At 35.2% G+C, this 13,355-nt stretch overlaps 1 long non-coding RNA gene across 1 annotated transcript in view; it reads left to right on the plus strand.

Moving 5' to 3' along the window:
* Positions 1 to 10,834, plus strand: part of LOC128251157 (uncharacterized) — a 40,407-nt gene extending 29,573 nt beyond the window's left edge. Inside the window, exons 2-3 of the long non-coding RNA XR_008267002.1 lie at positions 7,716 to 7,824; positions 9,440 to 10,834. This is a non-coding gene — a long non-coding RNA (uncharacterized LOC128251157). The remainder of the gene's footprint in view (positions 1 to 7,715; positions 7,825 to 9,439) is intronic.
* Positions 10,835 to 13,355: the final 2,521 nt, after the last annotated feature.

Consider the following 13,355-nt stretch of genomic DNA (forward strand, 5'->3'; position numbering starts at 1 on the left):
AAAGTACACCAGGAATAGCAGCTGCCTCTCCCAAACCTAGACCGTCGCTTAACACGTCTTGTCCTGACCACAACCCCTTTCGAAAAGGGCACGAATCCCGATCGAGGCTCCCTCTTCCCTTCTCCCCCTTCCGGTCGACTCGCCCTTCCGGTCGACTCGCCCTTCCGGTCGACTCGCCCTTCCGGTCAGCCTCCCCAGACACTGATGTCATACCACACGTCATTCCAGATCTTTACACACAATCTCCACAACAGTTCTATCCCAATATCTCCCATCGCCTTCATACCTTGATGGGAAGTTCATCCACACCAGGGCTCTTCCCATTCTTGGTATGGTACAGTGCCTGCCTCACTTCTTCTTTGAGTGTTTCCGGTTCTCTGTCTTTGGCTACAGCAAGTGCAACGGGGAGATCTTCCTGCCTCCTTCTGTACAAATCGGTGCTGTATTCCACCTAGCTTTGATGTCCTCTTCCTCTGTCAGGATGTTACCTTCTTTATAGTTGATGACATCACTATGTGGAGTCCACTTCCTCTTTCTACTCAATTCCTTCACCAAATGAAAAACAGACTTGATGTCACCTTTCTGCGACGCATCTTCCGCCTCCAGACATATCCGCTTCAGATGGTTCCTCTTGTCCTCTAGTACCTGTCTGTTGTGCTGCTTGTCAAGTTCTCTCCATTCCTGATGATTTCCACTTACTTTCGTTTTCCTCCTTCTTCTTGCAACGTCTAGTGTGTCGTCTGATAGCCACGGCCTCTTCAGAGTCCGTCTTTTAGGAATATTCCTCTTTGCAACTTCCTTTGTGATGTTGACCATTTTCTCCCAAAGTGCATCTGATCTCCACTCTCCATTATAGTATGATTGGAAAAGCGGTAGAAATCTACTCTGCCTCTTGACACTGAAAGCCTCTGGGATCTTTGTGTCATCGTAATGTGTTGTTTCCGTCTGCTTTTTCCGTGACCTCATCCGGATCTTAATCATTGCACACAGCAGTTGATGATCGCTTCCGCAGTCTGCCCCTGGTCATGTCCTTACATTCATGAGTGCCGACCTCCATCGCCCTTGAATCATGATGTAGTCAATCTGGTTTCCAAACCGGTCTCCTAGGCTGGTCCAAGTGTACATCCTTCTCAGGTGATGCTGGAAGATGATGTTACCGATGTCTAGGTTGTTGGTGATACAAAGGTCAACCAGATCCTGTCCTCTTATATTCCGCTCCCCCAACCCGTGTTGGCCCACACTCGAATTGTTGGTAATGCTCTTCCCCACCTTGGCATTCCAATCTCGCATCACGATAATGACGTCTCTCCGTGGAACATTGTCCAGTGTCTGCTGAACAACATCATAGAAATCCTGCATTTCTTCTTCACTTGCTTCACTCATTGGTGCATAAACCTGGATGCGTGTAGTCTTTAGAGGGTGACCCCTCAGCCGTATGGTGACGATTCTGTCATTGACAGGATTGTATCCCATGACTGATGGGGTCACCTCTCTGGACGTCACAAATCCCACTCCATTATGTTGACCAGTCTCCCTTCCTGAGAAGACCATGTCTCCACTCTGTGCTGTGAATCTTCCCTGACCATTCCACCAGTGTTCCGACAGCCCGAGGACACTCACTCCGCATCTCTTCATCTCAGATGTTATCACATTTAGCTTCCCCACGATGAGTCCTCTGACATTCCATGTGGCAATGATCCACTCTTTACGTAGTTGAATACCTCTCTTTTTCACAGCCGCAGTCAAATGACTGAAAAATGTAAAAGAATAAAAGAATAGCTAAACAATTACACAGTAAATACGAGCACACATCATATTATACATTAGCATGAATAAATAAGAAGGGACTGGAATTTATCAAAAAGTCAGGAATATAGGGTAGGACTAGACCATATACACCTAGAACACCTAGAATACCTAGAATAAGCCTAAAAGACCACAAAGACATTTCCTGGATAACCCCTCTACAAGACTAATATGACTTTCTGAATCAGATATAAACAGAATTAGTAAAGCAATAATAGGTAGAATAATACTGAAATTAAAATACATAAACTCAAACTATGGTCTACCAATACATAGGTAATTACATAGTTTCATAACTTAGAGAACAAAAAGCAGACTAACTTCATACAATTGAATATATTGAACTACTACCCTTCAATAAACCCAGTAGCTTTGAATAAGGTACTTTTCGCAAAAAGTATCTCTAACCTAACCAGGGATGGAATAGATATAACATTAGCAGCTTGGAACATCATAACAGAATTACATGGAAAAATATGAGCAAGAGAAATAATATTCTTAAATTATAAACCTGGAAAAGTACAGGACAAGTTATTACACTTAGGAAGGTTCAGGACAAGTTATCACATCTTGTAAAGTACAGAACAAGAAAATTTTTGCTTAAAATACTGCAGCTAAGGATAAAGTTTCAAATAAAATACTTAGATTTAGATGATATTAGCTTTTATTTAAACTAAAAATTTTATTATAAGTTATTACTTCCATTTGTTATTACTTGTTACTTCTATTAAAAATAAAAAAATAACTCAAAATATTTTTTGCACTTTAAAAATATTCATTTTTTTAAATTATCAATTAATTATTAGAAATTTGAAAATAGGTTATAAAACATAATACTAGTATATAATAAGTACAATAAATTAAATAATACAAAAATTATATATTATAGTAAAATCTACCTATAACAACAAATTCACAATAAAATTTGCTTGAGTTATTGCCTAAGTTATTGCCAAGTCTTTACATTTTTAGTCTTGACCCAATGCCTATTTTTTACATAATGAATTTGCCTACCATATATACTATTCTACTTTGCATAAAACTTTAGCTATTATGCTACTTCTGACTCTCATTTTTTAAAGTACTCTAGTATGTCAATATTTCAACAAAATGATGGTACCTTTTTTAATTATAATGTTACTTTTTAAATTAAAATCAAATGATTTTTAATATTCAAATTTTATCCTTAGCGGCAATATTTTAAGCCAAAATTTTCTTGTTCTGTACTTTACCAGATGTAATAACTTGTCCTGTACGTTTCCAGATTTATAATCTTAAGAATATTACTTCTCTTGCTTACATTTTTCCATGTAACACATGTTTCTTTCCAGGTACGCTTTCATGCTAATTAATGTGTCCATTAATAATCTAAGATTTTACCTTATTGAAAATTACCTCAATGATGCCGGTGACATATATTAAAAGTCCCCTTATAGAACTATATTCATAAAAAGTATAGAACTATAATATCACCCTCAAATTTGAGAAACAAGCACTCATAACTTTTTTTCTTTTAAAACTTCATTGCATGAGATTCATACCATGAAATTCCTCAAACTGAGCTCTATCATTTAAGCTTAATTAAAATATAATTTTTTTTCAGTAAAAAGTTAATTATACTTAAATTCATTTTTTGCCTTATATTTTTTTCATATTTTACCCCACAACGTTTTTGGTACAAACTTTTGTTGCATGGGACCAAAACTATGAAATTCCTCATGCTTTCTTCTACCACTGGTAAATATATTTTGCTTTTAAAATAAAAAAAGTTACTTAGATCTAAACTTGATTTGAGGCATTACTTAATCTCCTATAACGTTGCTACAAATTTTGATGTAAGCCTTTTTCTAATGGATTAGATCTCAGTTTTTTAATGCCAAAATGTGGCTAGGGACCAGTCCTCTTCAAAGATGTTAACAGTTTTCAATTTGGGTAAGGATTAAATTAGTGACAAAGCTCTGAAGATGCTGCATGTGAGTAAATTGCAGCCTTAATATCATACAACTACTATCATAGCTGAATGATATAGAGGCAAACTTTGGACTCGATTGGAAAGGGAAGAATGTTTTTACATAACAATGGGGTCAAGTGATTCGGTACAAGTAACAGATATAGCTGAAAAATATTTACTGTCCCAGATAGAATCCTGGTTCCTGAATTTAGTGGGGGAGGGTGTTATATAGAGATAACACACTATTTATACAGAGAATAAGTAGTAACATAGAAATGGAGAGGCATAAGAAAAAACTTTTTTAATTCTTAAAAAATTTTGACCTAGAAATAACAATTCAAAAAATCATCGAGTAGCAAACTTCCTAGACATGAAACTTAACCTCAACAAAGGAAATTTTGAGCCTTTCCATAAACAAAATGAAAACTTAAAATACATGAGTTGGGGCTCTAATCATCCAGTGCCTATGTTCAGAAGTATTCCAAAAAGTGTGTCTAACAATATTCAGACTATCTGCTGGTGGAAGGATATTCAAAGAACACATTGAATATCATGACTCAGCACTGGCTAGTGTGAAATAAGATAAAATATAAACCAAACAATGTAGCACCAGATCAATATCCCATCCAAGATAAAAATTTAGGAGGATAAGCTAGGACTGATCCAGGAACAAAGGACCCACAAAATACAATGAAGGAGATTGAAACTGAAATAGGAAAACATAAAGACAACACTCGGGAAAGTAGGAATCAAACAAGATGCATAAAGCAGTACAGGAGGATACAAGGGGAGGGGAAAATAAACATAGATAGAAAGAGCAGCTATGTAGTAGAAACAGAAATAACATATGATAACAGACCAAATAGATACATTAAGAGAAATGGAAAAATAATAATGACAAAATTATCTGGTTTAACCCAATCTTCAGATTGCAAATAAAATCTAGGATTGGACAGGAATTCTTCTCCATTCTTGACAGGCATTTTCCTAGATTCAGTAAATATTACAAAATCTTCAACAAGCATAAGGTGAAATTAGTGTACGTGACATCTCATCACCTAGAATATTATATACATAAATTAAATAACAAAAAGCTTAATAAAATAAAATAATAAGGTAAATAGCAATGATATCTCTGATAGCAACCAAACCACAAAGTTAAACACCCATTCTGTACAATATAAGCAAACAACAAAAGTGGTAACAACACAGCTACATGTAATTGCAGATGGAAAACAAATAAATTTGAAAACAACTGCTTGAGAAGAAGTGTGATTTTATAAATGTGAAGTGAAGGCAGGTGCACTAAAATATGTCTACATTGGTGAGATGTCAGACATGATAAAAACCATCTAAGAAATCATCTTACATCATTTTCAGATGAAAATAAGTCACTGCACATCCTTAGCTAACCTCATCTGGAGACTAAGATGGAATGGGGTGAAACACACAACTAAGTGGTGTATATTAAAAAATGCCCAGCCATATGATGGAACATCACAGGTCTGCAACCTCTGTTTTGAGGAATCACTAGAGATTATTCTCTCCAAGGGAAACAAAATTAATAGACATTCTGAAGTGGTTTTATCTCGTAGACATAATATAAAAAAATCCTTCATTGGACTGGAACAAAGCATTATGAAACAGACAAACACTAACCATTATTAGCATAAACAAAACAATAGAAGGACCTTCTAAATGAAGTAAACAAAAGAAACCTTATATACAGAAGAGGATTTATTACAAGGAAATTTTAGCATAACGGAGTGTAAATACCAAGGATCCCAGCATAAACCATGTGCACAATACTATACATGGTTTTTATTATTATATCATTGAACATACAAGGAAAATAATACTAAACAAATATACTGGCTCTATGGAAAAATAAAACCTTCAATAAACATATAGTAGCATCACTAACAAATAGTAGACTCTGTTAAGGAACAAGATTAACAGAACAGCTGGGGACCATGTGAAATACTTAATGATACCAAGATAAATTCCATTCTCTTCCTTGACTGGTGATTGAACAGAAATCATGAACTGATAACATCCGAAACAAAAATTTGCTCCCTTCTAACAGCTTGTAAAGCCATTACTGTAGCACCCTGCCGGGATCAGGGTTAAATCAAATTTTCTCCACTCACAGCACATATAAACTGACATTAAAAGAAAGAAATACATTACCATTTTCCTTTTCTTCTCTCCTTATATTATTTCTTCTCTCTCTTTTCTTCTTCCTATCCACACAGGCCTACTTGCACAAATCTAAATGCAAAGTAAATCACTTCTGATATCCACCCTTCCATATTGTTTCTATATATCTCTTTGTATGTTAAGTCAAAATATTCACAGAAACTGCCCTTAAATTCAACAGAATTCTCTGATTGGTGCAAATTGGTAAATATTCCTTAGCTAAACATTTGATACAACCAGAACGCTTGTGCAGCTTTTTGCCTAAAGAAATGAATATATATGTTAATGGTTCCCCCAAAATCCATGAATATTGCAAATCATATTTGTTATATCTTATGGATGGGGAATAGAGCAACAAAATACATGTGATTTGTGGAAATGTGTGTAGCAATGCATTAAAGGATTTATGAATTTCCATCCAAAAGTTCTTGTTATTACTATTGGGTTGCTGCATAATTATTGTGGCTTTTTTCAACAAATTTTATTCAACAAAAACAATAACAATATTTTACAAAAGCATCTTTAAATTACAGTCTGACCGTCTGCCAGGCAAACGAGAAGCAGTAATTGAAGTAGATGGTGAATATACTCCGGAGTAATCATTTAAAGATGCTTTTGTTAAATGTTGTTATTGTTTTTGTTGAATAAAATTTATTGAAAAAAAAGCCACAATAATTATGCACCAACCCAATATATTCATTCTACACTATAGTGTACACTATATTCATTCTACACTATAGTGGCATCAGACAGTAACCATACCATAAAATTACTCTGGAAGATGGGAATAATAAGCGGTAACTGGAATAAAGGGCTTTTTATGAATGCACCCAAAAATGTTCCATATAAATGAACTTCTAAGACACACACACACACACACACACACACACACACACACACACACACAGTGCTTCCAGAAGTCAGTTTTGTAGAAGTGAGTAGTCTTCTTGAGAAGAATCTCATATCACCAGACATCCTGGTCCTTTGTCATCTCCCCCATAAAGCTCAGGATCCTGCGGTCAGTCTTCACCACTTTGTCCTATATGTTTCTGGGTCTTCCTTTTCCAGAAGCTCCAACCACATTGGCATTTCTTTATTCAGCTCCCCTCATCCATATGTATCATATGCTCATACTAGCATAGTCTTCTTTCTTACATACTATAAGTGATTCTTCTGATGTCCAGCTTTTCACTCAGAACATTTATACTATATCATTCATGCACACTTACAATGTGTTTCCAAAAGAGCATGCTTGCATCACTTCTTTCCCTGTCTTCTTTGCATTCAACATGCATGTCTCACTACCATGTAGCATTGCATTTCTGATAGAGGCATCATACAATCTGCCTTTCACTTTGTGACAAAAGACCTTTGTTGCCAATAGTGGCAGTAGCTCCTGGAACCAGTTCTTACTCTGGCTACTGTACTTTCAAAGGAACCAACTACTTTGATAATTACATCACCTACATAGAAGCTATCAATTACTTCTAGTGAGCCATCCAGGCATTCAAGGGTGCCTCTTTCCATTGTGTTCATAGTACAAACCATTCTCAAGTAGACACAGAAATCTGGGAGGTGTTTATCACTGAGACCACCAAATTAGCTCAAAATACCTTGTCTAGTGATCTCTCGGCATTTTGAGTGAACACTGTCTTATTTTATCTCAGAAGTTTAAAATATTATAGTTAGTGCTGTTCCAGCTTTGTATGTACATGGTAAATGTTATACACCTTGTTATTTTAATCTAAATCTGTTTCAGATATGTCGTTTAATTCAAGGAAGTAATGTTTCCAAGTCTGCCATTTCACTATTGCCACTGTGAATTCACCAGAAATTTCATAAAACAATAACGGCTGACATTTCTGTAGGTCAGTGTTATCATTTGTTTTCCTATTTAACAATTGCCAGTACTATCTGTTGGTTACATCTGACAGAAGTGTCACTGTTTCCATCCCTAACCACCAGTAATAAGAAACAAGATTTGAACACCTATTACACAAAGATGGAACAGATGCTACAAGGAATCCTTCAGCAATTCTTCTAATCTATCAATCCATATTGGTGCTTTATTGATCAGCCCCTGAAAAGATGAATGGCAAAATTGATCTTATGAGGAATTGAACTCAGAAGGCTGAGAGTTCACACAAACATCCCAAAGCATTCTACTTCATGCTCTAATATTAGGTGGTGAGTTAGGGTGTCAGGTAGAATACTTTATGGTATTTATCTCAACTCTCTGCCTCCTGAGTTCAATTCCTGATGAGGTCAACTTTGTCATTCATCCTTTCAGGGATGATAAATAAACTACAGATTGATAGATTGGCAGATTTGTTCCATTTCTGTGCATTAGGTGTTCAAATCTTGATCTCTATCATTGGTGGTTGAGGTGGAAACAACAAACCAACAGATAGCGTTGGCAATTGTTAAAATAAAAAATACAGAAGCATTGAACTATATATATATGTGTGTGTGTGTGTGTGTGTGTGTGTGTGGTGTTCCAGCTATGCAAGTCATGCATTGCATGGCCATTTATTTTTTTATATGAATCAAAAATAAATTTAAGAACGTAATTTGTTTGTAACTATGTTGAAAAGTTATCAAAATCATTGAAAACGAAAGTAACGAGTTAATTTGTTTTGAAGAAGACAGTCAAATGCAAAACAAATATAACGTTACTTGAATTATTGAAAACAGCTCCACCTGACCTCATTTCCCATCCTGTTAAAAATAGCTTTGAAGTCATGCAATGTTAAAAATAAATGAAGGTTCTTGTCTTTGGTCTCCTCTCTCTATATATTAATACTTCTCTCTGTCAGTTCTTTGTAATTGGTGTTGCTAAAGACTGACTACCATGGTTGAATGGATTTGACCATTTGACCCCAATCAAAAGGCACTAATAAAACCCTTTCAAAATTCTTTGTCAGGCAGATCAGTTCTCTCATTCAGAGTACTAGGACCTAATTTTTGCCCTCCCCACCACCAAGCATGTGCATATTTCTTTTATTAAATCTTTTGAACTTACGGAATATTAGTCCAACTGACTGAAATGTGTGTTATTGAAAAGTATCTTTTCAATAAAAGACTTTGAAAGGAAACAATTAACGATGGTAAACCAACGCCACAATTACTTAATTTGGGAAGTTCCAACAAGAAATGTATTTACCAATTTCAAACTAATCTATATGAAAGGAAAAAATGGTGAAATGAGTGCTATGCTAAATAAATTATTCTGATGGCCATGCTTGTTATTTAGTTCAGAAAAAGCTGTTTGAATTAATAAAGGTGACGATGGCTTAAATAATCTACATATGGCCATACTAAAACATAGACATTCTCAAAGACATAAAATGGATGATAGATTTTATTTGGATAGACTTGCAATTGGATGTGTATAAAAAAACAGAGCGTACAACACAATGAAAAAGTTAGAAGAAATAGATCCATTCTGCAGCGATTGATTTGGTTATTTTTTTTGGTCCCCAGGAATTAACATTTCAGGGTCATTTTGAATCTGAAGAATCCAATGATCACAGAAATTATAAAGAACTCTTATATTTAATCAGAAAATATGACGAAAAATTGGTGAGTCATCTTTATACAGCTTCTGTTTCCTCAAGTCTCTCACACAGAATTCAAAATGACTTAATCAATGCAGTTCAAAATGATATGTTGATGAAATAGAAAATGAACTGAAGTAGGCTAATATTCTCAACGGTCAACTGTTTTATGTTATGTTACAAAAGATTGTGTTATTAAATAATGATTTGTCAGTGTAGCATGTCTGTACTAGCATTAACTTAAAACATATATTTTTAATCTCAAGTAGGCTCAAATGACACTGTTAGTTTACAGCTCTATTTGATCTGTGATTGGCCGAATAAACAGGCTCCTTCTATTACATCCGAACAGGCTCTCTCTGCTATGTCTGTTTGTCACTTATATACTGTGGCTGCAGCCATGTCCATTTGAGTTCCTTCCTTCACTTCCATAAGGACTCCCGGCTGGTAGTTTTGCTTTATCGTGTTAGCACTGGCCTCTCTCACACAAGAACAATTCTTCACCCATGTGCGTCAGCAGATTTGACCAAACTCAATGTTGTTATCTCTTACATTTTCTAGAAACATTTCTATCAAGCCTCGGTCTTGATAGAAAGTACATCAATGTCCACACACATTCATGAACTGCTATCACACTAGACATCTCTATAAGAACACCGCTCACTTCTTCAATAATGTGTACCTAACCCACTACTACAATAAACTTTATAATCTTAAAAGTCGAGTTGTTGTATATCACCGCACAGCTATCGAACACATGAACACAGTTGATGACTGTCTGCCACACACTTCTATCAACAAGTACTATTGCCAACATCGTCTGTTCAACCAATGGCTATGGAGTCAACCCGATCTGAGAACAACTTTTGTTAAACTAATAACCAACTGACAACGTTAAGCTGGTGGTATTCTCATACCCCCCTACACTAGTCAACCAGGCTGTAGACATTCTATTGTGTTATAGCAACAAGCTACTAAGATAGTGAACTCACCATACTGGCGGTACCACCACTAAACTGATGACCGAACATTATGTAAAATTAGTGGGCTAAAAACTCATTATAAAGTGGTGACCCTTGACTAAAGAACACGCTATACTAATGACCTAGTACCTTCACTACAGTGGTAACTCCCTTCGCTACACTGATGACCTTTGATTAAAGAAATTTCAGCCTTTTCCGATGGAAGCCATGGACTCAACTCCAGTTTCGCATTTTTCACCTTCAGACATTTTTGCACCATTCTTTGTTCCAGGGAGAACTTTTCTGCTCAAAGATGGTGTACAAACTTTCTCATAACTGACACAGTTATGTCCTTTTCTTTCACTTTGTTTTAAGACTGTATAGATTTTTCTTCACAGACTTTATCACCTTTTTGTTGCTTTCCATTTTTTCACATTTTGCATTACATATTGCTTGCATTTTTTCACCCTGTTTTGCTGCACATTTCTTTGCATTTATTTCACTATGTTGCATTGTTTGCTGTGTTATATTTGTACATGCCTATATTGTTATATTTCATTCATTCACGTGCATTCACTCAACATAAAACGACACTTTACACAACATATAACATATGTGGGTTTTTCTCGTAGAATGTCTTTTCTCAAACCTTTTCTCATCCGGCAAAAAACTGTTTGCGTGTTTTGTCGTGCGTTTTCTTCATTGGTTTCTAGGGTGCACAAACCACCTCTTATCAATGCATTTTTCTTTGCTTCATGGAGCGTTCTATGCCTTTTCATGCATTTTCTTCCTTTGGTGCTTGACCAACACCAGATTTTTTTGCATGCTGGAACTTCTTTCTTTTGCTGCCACCTGATGACTGAACATTATATCAAATTAATGGGCTACAAACTCATTAAATCAGTTTTAATGATGTTAGCACAGATCGTTCAGCAAATGCCATATCTGAACATATTTTTAAATGCATTGAAACACAGAAGTGTGGAAACAAATTAATTGCACAAACCTATGATGGTACCACTACAATGGCAGGACAATTAAGTGGGTTGCAGTGAAAAGTAAGAGAGAAATATGAATGTGCAATCTTTGTTCATTGTTGTGCTCATGTCTTAAATTTAGTTATTTTGCAAACATGCTCTTCTATAAATGAATGCAAGATATTTTTCTGCGATAAATAGACTGGGCACATCTTTTATAAAATCACCTAAAAGGGGTCTGCATTAGATGATATAGTTAAAAAAAAGATTTCCCGAAGCTGCAGGAACTAGATGGAACTACTCTTCATGTGTTGTTCTTATTAAAATAGAAAATTGTAATTTCATAATCAGCCTTTTTGAAGACATCATTGAAAATCCTGAAGCAGTGGGATGAGACCACAATAAATCCTACTATTAGATTCTTACATAATTTAAAAGTCACCAATTTCTTATTTTATTAAAAGTAATTAGTGACATATTTCTTTCACTGATGTTAACGTCCTTCAAACTAAAAGTCATGACTTAGTGTATTGTAAAGAGCAAATAGATAAAACTGGAACCATGTTCAAAAATAAACTCAATGATTTTTCAATATTTTATGATAGGAGGAAAATATGGAATTAATGCAGTGATTGAAATTAAGAGATCTAGGAATAAATTTATTGATCCCCTACATCATTATAGAATGCCTTACAACAAAAAATATTGGCACAATGGTTGACCAATTAAAAATACGACATTCATCCTTGGGAGGGCTTAAATTCATAGAACTTTTTCACTTAGTAAACGTGAGGAATATAGCAAAAAATTTCCAATGGATGCCTTAAATTCTTTAAAAACCACTTATGGTAGTTTGTTTGACATAATACAATGACAGAGTGAACTAAATGTTATGTATTCTATGCAACATTTTATAAAGTAAAATGTGAATGATTTAATGCATTACATTTACATCAATAATCAATAATCTATGCCAGAACGCTTTGGAATCTTTGCAACCTTATTTTAACAACTCTGTCTACAACCGCCTCTGTAGAGTGGTCCTGTCCTGCATTGAAGAAAATTAAAGTTTACCAAAGAAATATGACAAGAAAGAAAAAACATTCAGGGTTGGCTCTTATGTCAATTGATTAACACAGAAAACAACTGATTAAAACAAAGTTTCTAAGAGAATGTAATAAATACATTCATCCTGAGAGATTGAAGAACTGAATTAATTTATTAATGAGGTGTGTCAATAATTTTTTGTGAATCTTTGAAAAATTTTTAAAACACATTAAAACACCAATCCTCATGACCATGTTATGAAACTAATTTGGTTCTCTTAAACAGTTTAAAAAATGAATCAGCTCAACCAATAAGTACGAGGGTGGGCTGAAAAGTTCATAGGCTGACTATGAAAGAGTAATGCTAGAAATCTTACATGTATTCATTTCGACTCAACATATTAATAATTGTATTGTTTCCTTTCAGGTAAACTGTTCACAGAAGACTTCAGAAGTAACTAATAGTAACTTCTCTCAAAAATAGATAAAATGTGACATTGTGGTGTTATCACATACTTTCAGAAAAAGCTTTTAGACCCCCAAGGACATTCATGCTGACATGGTTGCTACATTTCAGGATAATGCTCTAACTATATCAACAGTGTAAAAGTGGGCAGCTGAATTTAGGAAGGGAAGGGAGAGTCTTGAAGATGACCTAATGTCTGGATGTCCTACAACTGCCATCACCGAGGAAAACAGTGTTCACCACATGTTGATGGATAACAGGCAATTGACTATAGATCAAATAGCCAATGTTGTTAGCATATCCTGTAAGAGAGTAGTTGAGAATAATCTGCACAATTTGACATGACAAAGGTTGATGCTCGATGGGTGCCATGTCTTCTGACACCTGATCA

Source organism: Octopus bimaculoides, chromosome 28 (assembly GCF_001194135.2).
Source record: "Octopus bimaculoides isolate UCB-OBI-ISO-001 chromosome 28, ASM119413v2, whole genome shotgun sequence".
NCBI classification, from domain to species: domain Eukaryota; kingdom Metazoa; phylum Mollusca; class Cephalopoda; order Octopoda; family Octopodidae; genus Octopus; species Octopus bimaculoides.